This window comes from Gracilinanus agilis, chromosome 4 (genome assembly GCF_016433145.1).
Source record: "Gracilinanus agilis isolate LMUSP501 chromosome 4, AgileGrace, whole genome shotgun sequence".
Classification (NCBI taxonomy): domain Eukaryota; kingdom Metazoa; phylum Chordata; class Mammalia; order Didelphimorphia; family Didelphidae; genus Gracilinanus; species Gracilinanus agilis.
Genome location: NC_058133.1, coordinates 313303358 through 313313103, shown reverse-complemented (window position 1 = coordinate 313313103; position 9746 = coordinate 313303358).

Below are 9746 nucleotides of genomic sequence, written 5' to 3'. Positions count from 1 at the left end.
TAATTAATAGCAGAGCTGAGCTGAGTACTGATCCTCAGTCCTTTGCAGGTTCCCCTATAAAGTAAATGTAAGTACCATCTATAGAACTGAAACAAAAATTAATTATGGGACAAACTAACAATTATAAATTGTACTTTTATTACTTTCAGGATATTTAGGAACTAGAAGTATCTACTAACAAATTTCTTTTCAAATAACCATCTCAAGACTTTTTTTTAGTGACTGGATACAACTCTAGCAATTAGTAGCACTGTATTACACACATAAAAAAAGAATGCGCTAAAATTCTTTAAAGCATTATGATCCCTAACACTACTTAAATCAGTCACTTACAATCTTGTTTACAGTATTAGTTGGCCAAGTTGTTATAATGATGGATAAACTGTTACAGTGATGGAGGGAGAGAGAATCCCAAAGTGTGTTTGGGTGATAGAGAGATGTATGTGAATCTGTCTAGTAGAGTTCTTCCTCCCCCCTTAGTTTGAAGGTTTTTAGAGGGATATCCCTGTGTTGATGTTGTGAACAGGGATGGACAGGAACCTGTGGTCAGATAAGGGACTTCTATGGGTAGAGGAATAGATATTTTTCCAGGACCTAACTTAATGCCTGGATCCTAAGAAACTCTTTCTGAACCCAGTCCTGCCAGGGTGAGACTGAATGACAGAGAGCCCTGGGTTTGGCGGAACCAAGGCTTATTAGACAGTCTCCCCCAATTCCCTCTTCAGCTTTCTTCTTCTACAGAATCTACCAAAGAAATCCTTATCTGACTGCTTGTCTTAATGGGATGGTTTATTTTAACAAAGGAACCAAGATGGGTGAGGAGAGTGGGGTAGGTAACCCTATCCTGTCATTAAGTGTATAAGGCCCTTTGGGTCAAAGGCTCTATCCTCCTTCCTCTAAGTCAGTCTTCTATCTAATCTACAGACAAGGAAGTAAAGGTCTCTCTCAGCTGACACAGAGTCGGGGCAGGAAGCTTCAGGCTGGTTCAGTTTGCCTCCCGGGTCAAGGACCCCTTTGGCTGCTGTAATGCCTGAACAGCCTCTTTGATATTTTTCAGGCAATATAGAGGAGAAGCAGGATCATGTTCAGGTCTTCCAAGCACCAAGAAGTAAGCAGGGAAAGTCTCAGGTACTCAAATGCTGAATCCTGAAATCAGGAAGGTCCTCTGTCTCCTACAGAGTCCAGAGATGAAAGGACCCCCTCCCAGTTCTATCTCCCACAAGCTTCTCCTGCTCCAACTGTTGTTCCTCCTCTTCTAGCATCCTTGCTTGCAACATTCCAAAAGCAAAATATCCTTTCTGTGCCAACTTTTCCTACAGAGTTTATCTAGAAAGCCAATCAGAGGAGTTAGAATCAAAAAGCTGAAAAAACCCAAGCTGTCTTGGAATCAAAGAGCTGAAAAAAAAAAACTCAACCTATCATACATCATAGAATGTTAGAGATGGAAGAAATGTGGCCAATCTTCCTTTTTCTGTGTACACACAGTACAAACTTCTCCCCTTCCCCCAGTACAAAAATTCTTTCTATGACATAACTGATATAATCATCTACCCTCAGCTTGATTATGTCTAATAACAGGGAAGTCACTACTACTTTCTAAAGTAACACATTACATTGTTTCAGAGCTCTAATTATTACCAAGCTTTTCTTTATATTGAATTGAAACCTGCCACCCTGTAACTTCCACAGATTTGCCCAAATGCTACCCTTTGAAGTTACATGGAATAAGATTTATTGTTGTTGTTCAGTCATTTCAGTCATGTCCAGCTCTTCATGACCCCATTTGGTATTTTCCTGGCAAAGATACTGGAGTGCTTTGTCATTTCCTTCTTCTAGCTCATTTTACATATGAGAAATTGAGACAAATGGGGTTAAGTGGCTTGCCCAGGGTCACACAGCTGGCAAGTATTAGAGGCAAGAAAGATGAATCTTTCTGACTTCAGGCTCAGTATCAAATCCACCACACTACCTCACTGCCCCTTGAAATGAGATTATTTACCCTATTTGATGGAACAGTCCTTCAATAACTTAAGATACTCCTCTCAATTCTTCTCCTTTCCAAACTAAATATCCCCAATTCCTTCAATCACTTTTCACATGACAGTTTCTGAACCAGTCCTGATTATTCTCTTCTAGTCTTTTTCCTAAATTATCAAACCTCTAAGCAATGAAGTCCAAAGCATAGAACCTTAGGCATGGTCTGACCTGTGGCATATTAGGGGACAATGTCCCAACTACAGGCAAATGATAAAGGAACCGCTTTTCAAAGTCAAGAAAAGATCAAGACAAGAAAGCATGCCACATCAGGGAGATTCAGCAAAAGACTGATTCTAACAGGAATAGAAGTGATTCCCTTTCCCCAGAGAGAAAGGAGTATCCCAAAGTCCTTTAGGAGTTAAGAGACCTCAGCTAAGAGAGATTATTCAGGAGCAGCAAACCAAGTTGGACATTGCTTACAGATGCACAAGTGTGTTCCCCTAGAATCATTCTCCAACTTAGAATGGAAGACGACTGTGGAATCATAGCTATCTTTTCTCTGAATGATTTTAAATCTGCTCTCTTAAATACAAGTTCTTTCATACTATATTGTATCAATTCTCAAATCTTTTGGTCTCAGGACTTTTTTATACTCTTAAAAATTGTTAATGGCTTTTCCCCACCAAAAAGCTTTTGTTTATGTGTGTTAGATCTGCCAAAATTTATTATATTAGAAATTAAAATATCCTAGTATTATTATGACAACATTTCTGACTCCATTAACCCCCTGAAAGGACTTTAGGGACTTCTAAGGATACTCAGACCACACTTCCAGAACTGCTACTTTGGTGGCTCTGTATACCATCCACACAAGTACTCCCTCTAGGCATGCAGATAGAAACCACTGACACCTTCACATCCTGGGTAAAGCTTATCTTTATCTTCTTATAAATCGTCCACAGGGCCTTCATCAAGATATCTTAACATTGGCATGACACATGACTGTCCGTTTGATGTTGGTTTTATCTCACCACATAACTGGCCCTCCTTCTTTTCCAGTCATACATTAATTAATCCTACAGCTTACTCATTCCCACCACGTATGTATTCATTGTCTTTTGAGTGACCTATAACTTTAATTCTTTTTTTTTAAAACCCTTACCTTCTGTCTTACCCATTGCCTAGCCCAGTGGCTCCCAAACTTTTTTGGCCTACCACCCCCTTTCCAGAAAAAATGTTACTTAGTCCCCTGGAAATTAATTTTTTTTAATTTTAATAGCAATTAATAGGAAAGATAAATGCACCTGTGGCCATCACCGCTTTCCTGGATTGATGCTGCACCCACCAGGGGGCGGGCGGTAGCGCCCACTTTGAGAATCACTGGCCTAGGCCTTACCACTCTTCTGCCTTAGAACCAACTGATCCAGGGTCACACAGCTAGGACGTGTCAGAGGCCAGATTGAACCATCTCTACACTTGGTTCTCAATCCACTGAGCCACCCAGCTGCTCCCTGTAACTTTAATTCTTTAGAAAACATGATACTTCATTCTTTATGGGCATACTAAGTCAGTGAACCTTTAAATTCATATTAAGTCAGTGAACCTTTAAATGCCACAATAAAATAAAAAGGAGGCTTATCTGTTGTGCCAGCCTTTTCATGTTGCCTTTCTTTCAATCCTCCTTGCTTTAGCATAGTTCCTATTCTCTGCCTCCTTTTTGGTAGCTTCCAGATGACACAGATTTCCCCATGACTACACTATAAAAGCCAAAGATCATTCACTTTAAAAAGACACATTCATTCCTTACACCTTTGACTTTTTAATTTTTAAAGAAAAGGTATTTTATGAGTAATTCTTTAGTATGGAAAGAAAAAAATTATAAAAAAGGAAAAATGTCTTAATATTACCAGAGTTCCTTGTCTTAGCTATTATGATGATATGGTAGCTTTCTCAAGGTTATTTTAGTTCTTCCTTATTGGTAAGAGGTCTAAAGCTTCTGTTCCTCTCATTATTTGCTCAACTTTCTGAGAGATTAAACTGTCAGCACTAAAACTCCAAAGGACATGTCAGATGCTCGAATTTTAGCAAAATGAGATTTCCAGCCAATGTCCAGGTTAGTTGAAGATGCCTACTACAAATGTAATTTATGTACCAATTGAAGCCCCTCAACTCAGTCCTATAACAACTTGGGTTATTTTGGCAGACAAACAGGGTTCAGTCCTAGGATTTCTCACCAATAATAATCTCTTTGGTTTATTGCTCCCATGCAGAAGAAGCTTCCACTGGAAACATAAGAATCTGGCTCATCTCTCTAAATATGTCCCAGCCCTTTATAAGAATCAAACTTCCAAAATAATGAAAGTAAAGTTTGTTAACATCAAATAAAGAAGATTCATATATGGAACCCACTAGCAAAATACAATTTGCAACCAGTCCTATACCTGCCATAGTCACAAGAGATCTGTGAACTTGAATGGGGAAAATTCCAAATTTATTTTCTCTAACATCCAAACTGAAAGATGACATTTCCTCTAAAACATTATTCTGAGAGAGGAAGAACTACAGGAGTAGAAACAGAGAAGAATAACAACTGCTTGAACACATAGGCTGATGGGGGTATTATTGGGGATGAAGACACTAAACGACAACTCTAGTCCAACTATCAATAATATGGAATTAAGTCTTAATCAATGATAAATGTAAAACCCAGTGGAATTGTGCATTCACTAAGGTGGGAGTAGGAGGATTTGGGGAGAGGGAAAGAACATGAAACATGTAACTATGGGAAGATATTCAAAATAAAAATAAAAATTAATTAAAATTTTAAAAAAAGAATGTAAGCCAAAACCTCTGTTGTTTTGTTTTGTTTTGTTTGAGCAAAGAGTGACCAGGTCAGTCTCACCAGTTCTAAAGACACCACTTGTTTAAGCTGCAGGCACCCTGGTAGTAGGAAACTCAGAAGCCTCCATATCTGGTGATCTGGAAAAGACTAGGTTACATAAAAATGGTAGGCTATACGTAATGCCTCCAGTTCCTTATAACTACTTATTCCTCAGCTCCTTCTTCCATCCCCAACACACTACTGAAACTGCTCTCTCAAAGAACACCAAGATCTTCCTAATCAGACATTAGTCAGTCTGCACTGGGATTGGGCAGGGTTACACCTTGACTTTTCTACAGCATTTGGCAAGCCTTCTTAATTTGACACTTCTTAATACCCTTGGTTACTATAGCATTCCACTTCTATTTCCTTACTAACCTTTTCTTATCCATCTCCTTTGATGGTTCTTCTTTTACCCATTCCCTTAAATGTAGTTATCCTCTAAGAATTTATAATCAATCCTCTTCTCTTTTCTCTCTATAGTAGAGGTTCTTAATTAACCTGGGGTCCATGAACTATTTTTTAAAAATATTATGATAACTATATTTCAATAGAATTAGTTTCCTTTATAATACTATGCATTTTATCTAATGCATTTATTCTAAGAAGGGTTCAATCACTTCAACAGATTGTGAGAAAGATCCATGATGCAAAACAGTTTAAAAATCCTGCTTTATACTCTTTCCCTATGTAACTTCATCTACTCCCACTTCTTCAATTGTCATTTTTATTCACATCACTCTCAAATCTATATTTCTGGCTCTTTTCTCTCCCCTAAGCTCCATAGTCACATTTCCATATGAACTCTCTACCAGTTCCTTAAACTCAGTATGTATGGTACTTAATTACAATCTGCAATTGGGTCCAAAGAGTACTTCAAGCCTGCTGGCCCTGGGAGAACTTTTCTCTTTCTATGGAATCTCCACCATGTTTACTTCAAGGCAAGGTATGGATCAGTTACTTCCCTTGCTCAGCTGGTCTATCTCCTCTTAGGGTGTAGAATCTCAGCTACTGGTGCCACCCACTGCTAGGTGGTCAAGCAGGTCTCTCAGTTGCTGTACTGACTCCCCAGTTGACCAGCTGCTGCTATGACTGACTTTGCTTACCTGTTGGACCTCTAAAGACATTGATGGATCTCCTGGCCTTGTCTGGAAACTCTCCAGACAAATGGGAATTGGGGCATGCTGCCCTTCTACTACCTGGAAGAACTTAGCAGTTCTTGCTGATTGCATTCTGAAAAGGAATGCTCACTTGGGTCAAAGGAGGGAGGTATGAGATCCTTTTGTATGTTCCAGTTTCAGCACATTGTATCCAGAGTCATCAGATCTTCATGAAAAACTCCTTGTCACCTTATAGCACCCCATCCCCAATTGTTGTATTTTAACTAAAAATGGAGTATGATAAAGTGCATAAGGAAAAAAGTCAGATTAATTGGAGTCAAAAGCATGCTCAGATATTCTCTGAAGACTGGGGCTTCTTTGGCCAGTCCTTTCTTCTCAACCCCACCATAATTATACTGTAATAGCCCCTTAACTTACTTCTTTGATTCTTGTTCATTTTACCCATTGTTTCCAAATTAATCTTCCTAAACTATAATGCTAATTATGCCTCTTACAATCAAGCCCCTTCACAGGCTTCCTGTTGCCTAGAGAACAAAGTCCAAATTCCTTAATTTGGATTTCAAGTTCATTCACAATCTGGGCTTAACCTACTTTCCAGTTTTACCTCACACTATTGCTTTTGATATATACCATGCTATGGCCAATTTTGATTTCTTGCTATTTCCCAGACATGTCTCACCTTCACACAACATTTCATGTCCATATTGAAATTCTCCTTTTTGGTCAAGGTCCAGTTCTTCCATGAAGACTTGCCTGCTTTTCTCAGCAAGAAATAATCACTTTTACCTTGTAATTATCCTGTTACCCTATCTGAATCCCTCATAGATCACTTATCAGACATAGCCTTGTCAAATGACTAGTAGATTATAACTCCCCAGATCAAGAATTGCACTTTCTTTATCCTTGATTCAACTTCAGAGCCTCATAGATAATACAAGAAAATAAAATATCAGAGTTTGATAGGACCGTATAGTCTAGTTAACCTCATTTTACAAGGAAAAAAGCTCAATCCCAAAGAAAGAAAGCAACTTGTCTACAGATTGTGATAGACATGGAATTAGAATTTTTCTATGTCTCTCTAGAATATCCTTTATTTTTCTAAGTGCTTTGTATCTATGAATTCGACCATCATGTGTTAAATTTATTTTTTGTTTTTAATTTTTAAATCTTTTTGATACCTTTTGTTTTTATATCACCAGGATTTGCAAATAGATCCTTATAACAAACCTGTGAAGAAGGTGTTATTTTTATCTTTACTGTGTGAATGTGGAATTGAGGCAAACAGGGTTAAGTGACTTACTTATGACTATGCAGCTAATAAGTGTCTGAGACCAGATTCAAAGTCACACCTTCCTGACTCCAAGGTTAGTGTTCTAATACTATGCCACCTAGCTGTCTCAGAGGAAGAAGAGTAGTGAAAAAGAATCTGGGATTGTTTTCTTGTTATTAAGTTGTGTCGGACTCTTGGTGACCCCATTTGGGACTTTCTTGACATAGTGATTTGATATTTCCTTCTCCAGCTCATTTTATAGATGAGGAAACTGAGGCAAATGGGGTTAAATGACTTGCCCAGAGTCATACACCTATTAAGTGTCTGAGGCCAGATTTGAATTCAAGTTTTCCTGACTTTAGATTCGATTCTCTATCCATTACACCATCTAGCTGCCCCTAAAAATCTGGAGTGTACTCTCCCCAAAGGATAAAGAGTTAGGGTAGAAGGTAGATGTCAAGCACAAAGTACAAATGGTATTGATACACATGTATAGGGAACATATGGCCAAGACGACTTATAACCAGGGAATTTGAAAGACTCAATGTGCTTCCCCCTCTATAGAGGTCTCATAAAGTTCACTGTAAGGCGAAGTATCAGTCTTCATGTTAGATAATTTTTCCACTGTGGAAAGGCTACTCTACTGGGTGGACTGACTTAATGGTGAGCTGGGCTAAGCAGGTTGCTTGATTATTGGGCTGACTTTTTAGAGTGTGTAATATCTCTGGTGGATGGGTTATTCTCTATGTTGGTGATTCTCAAATTCATTTTTTCAGCCCTAAATTCTTTTCTGACCTCCAGTCTCAAATTTCCAGTAGTCTACTAGACATCTTAAACTGGATATCTCATAAATATCTTAAATCTTAAATTCTATGTACTTAAAATTGAACTATGGGCAGGTAGGTGAAGATAGAGTGCTGGGTCTGAATTCAGGAAGATTCCTCTTCCTCTGTTCCTATATGACCTCAGACATTTAGTTTAACCACAGTTCCTCATCTATAAAAATGAGCTGGAGAACAAAATGGCAAACCACTCTAGTATCTTTACAGAGAAAACTCCAAATAGGGTCATAAAGAAACAGATATGACTAAAACAACCAAACAACAACAAAACTTTCCCAAAAAAATCTTACCTCCTTCCAAATTTCCTTATTATTATTATTATTTTGTCTTCTTTTTTAGTTTTTAATTTATTTTTTGTTGCAGTTTGACTTCTAAGTTGCCTCCTAAACCCTCTTAAACCCGAATTAGAGAAGGTCAACATTTTGTGTCTGTATATCTATGGAATCATATGATACATATTTTTCTATGCCATTTCTTTCTCTGGAAATGGATAGTAGTTCCTTCATAAGTCCTTTGTAGTTTATTTGAATATTCACATTATTCAGAATATTTTAATCATTCACAGTTACTTTTCAAATGATGTTACTATTACTATATATAATATTTTCCTGCTTCTGCTCCTCTTACTCAGCATTATTTCATGCAAGTCTTTCCATGTTTTTCTAAAATCAACCTGTTCAATTGGCCAATAGTAAAGGAAAATAATAAATGTTGAAAGGGTTGTGGCAAAATTGGGACACTAACGCATTGCTGGTGGAGTTGTGAGTTGATTCAACCATTCTGGAAGGCAATTTGGAATTATGCCAAAAAGGCTTTAAAAGAATGCATGCTCTTTGATTGAGCAAAATACCCCAAAGAGATTTTTTAATGGGGATGGAACTGTTTATACAAAAATACTTATAGCCGGGCTTTTTGTGGTGGCAAAAAATTGGAAATTGAGATGTCCCTCGATTGGGGAATGGCTGAACAAATTGTGGTATATGATGGTGATGGAATACTATTGTGCTATAAGGAATGATGAACTGCTTGCTTTCTATAAGAACTAGAAAGACCTCCATGAACTGATGCTGAATGAAATGAACAGAACCAGGAGAACATTATACGCATAAACTAAAACATTGTAATAGGCTTTGCTACTAATAGCAATGAATTGATCTAGGACAATTCTAAGAGATTTATAAGAAAGAATGCTATGACCTCTGGAGAAAGAACTATTGGAGTAGAAATGCAGGAAAAAAATATGATTTATCACTTATTTATATGGGTATATGATTTGGGGTTTGGGTTTTAAAAGATAACTCTATTAAAAAATGAATGTGGAAATAGATTTTGAGTGATATATATACATATATATATATATACATATATATATATCCCAGTGGAATTGCTCATCATACCCAGGAATGGGGAAGGAAGAGGGGAGGGAGGCATCTTGAATCATGTAATCATGGGAGAAAAATATTTTTAAATATTTTTAAAATAAAAAATAAAATCAACCTGTTCTTCATTTTTTTACAACACAGTAGTATTCCCTCACAATCTTATACCACAACTTTTTCAGCCATTCCCCAATTATTGGACATCCCCTCAATCTCCAGTGTTTTGCCAAAGAGAGTTGCTATAAATATTTTTGTATATACAGGTCCTTTTCCTTT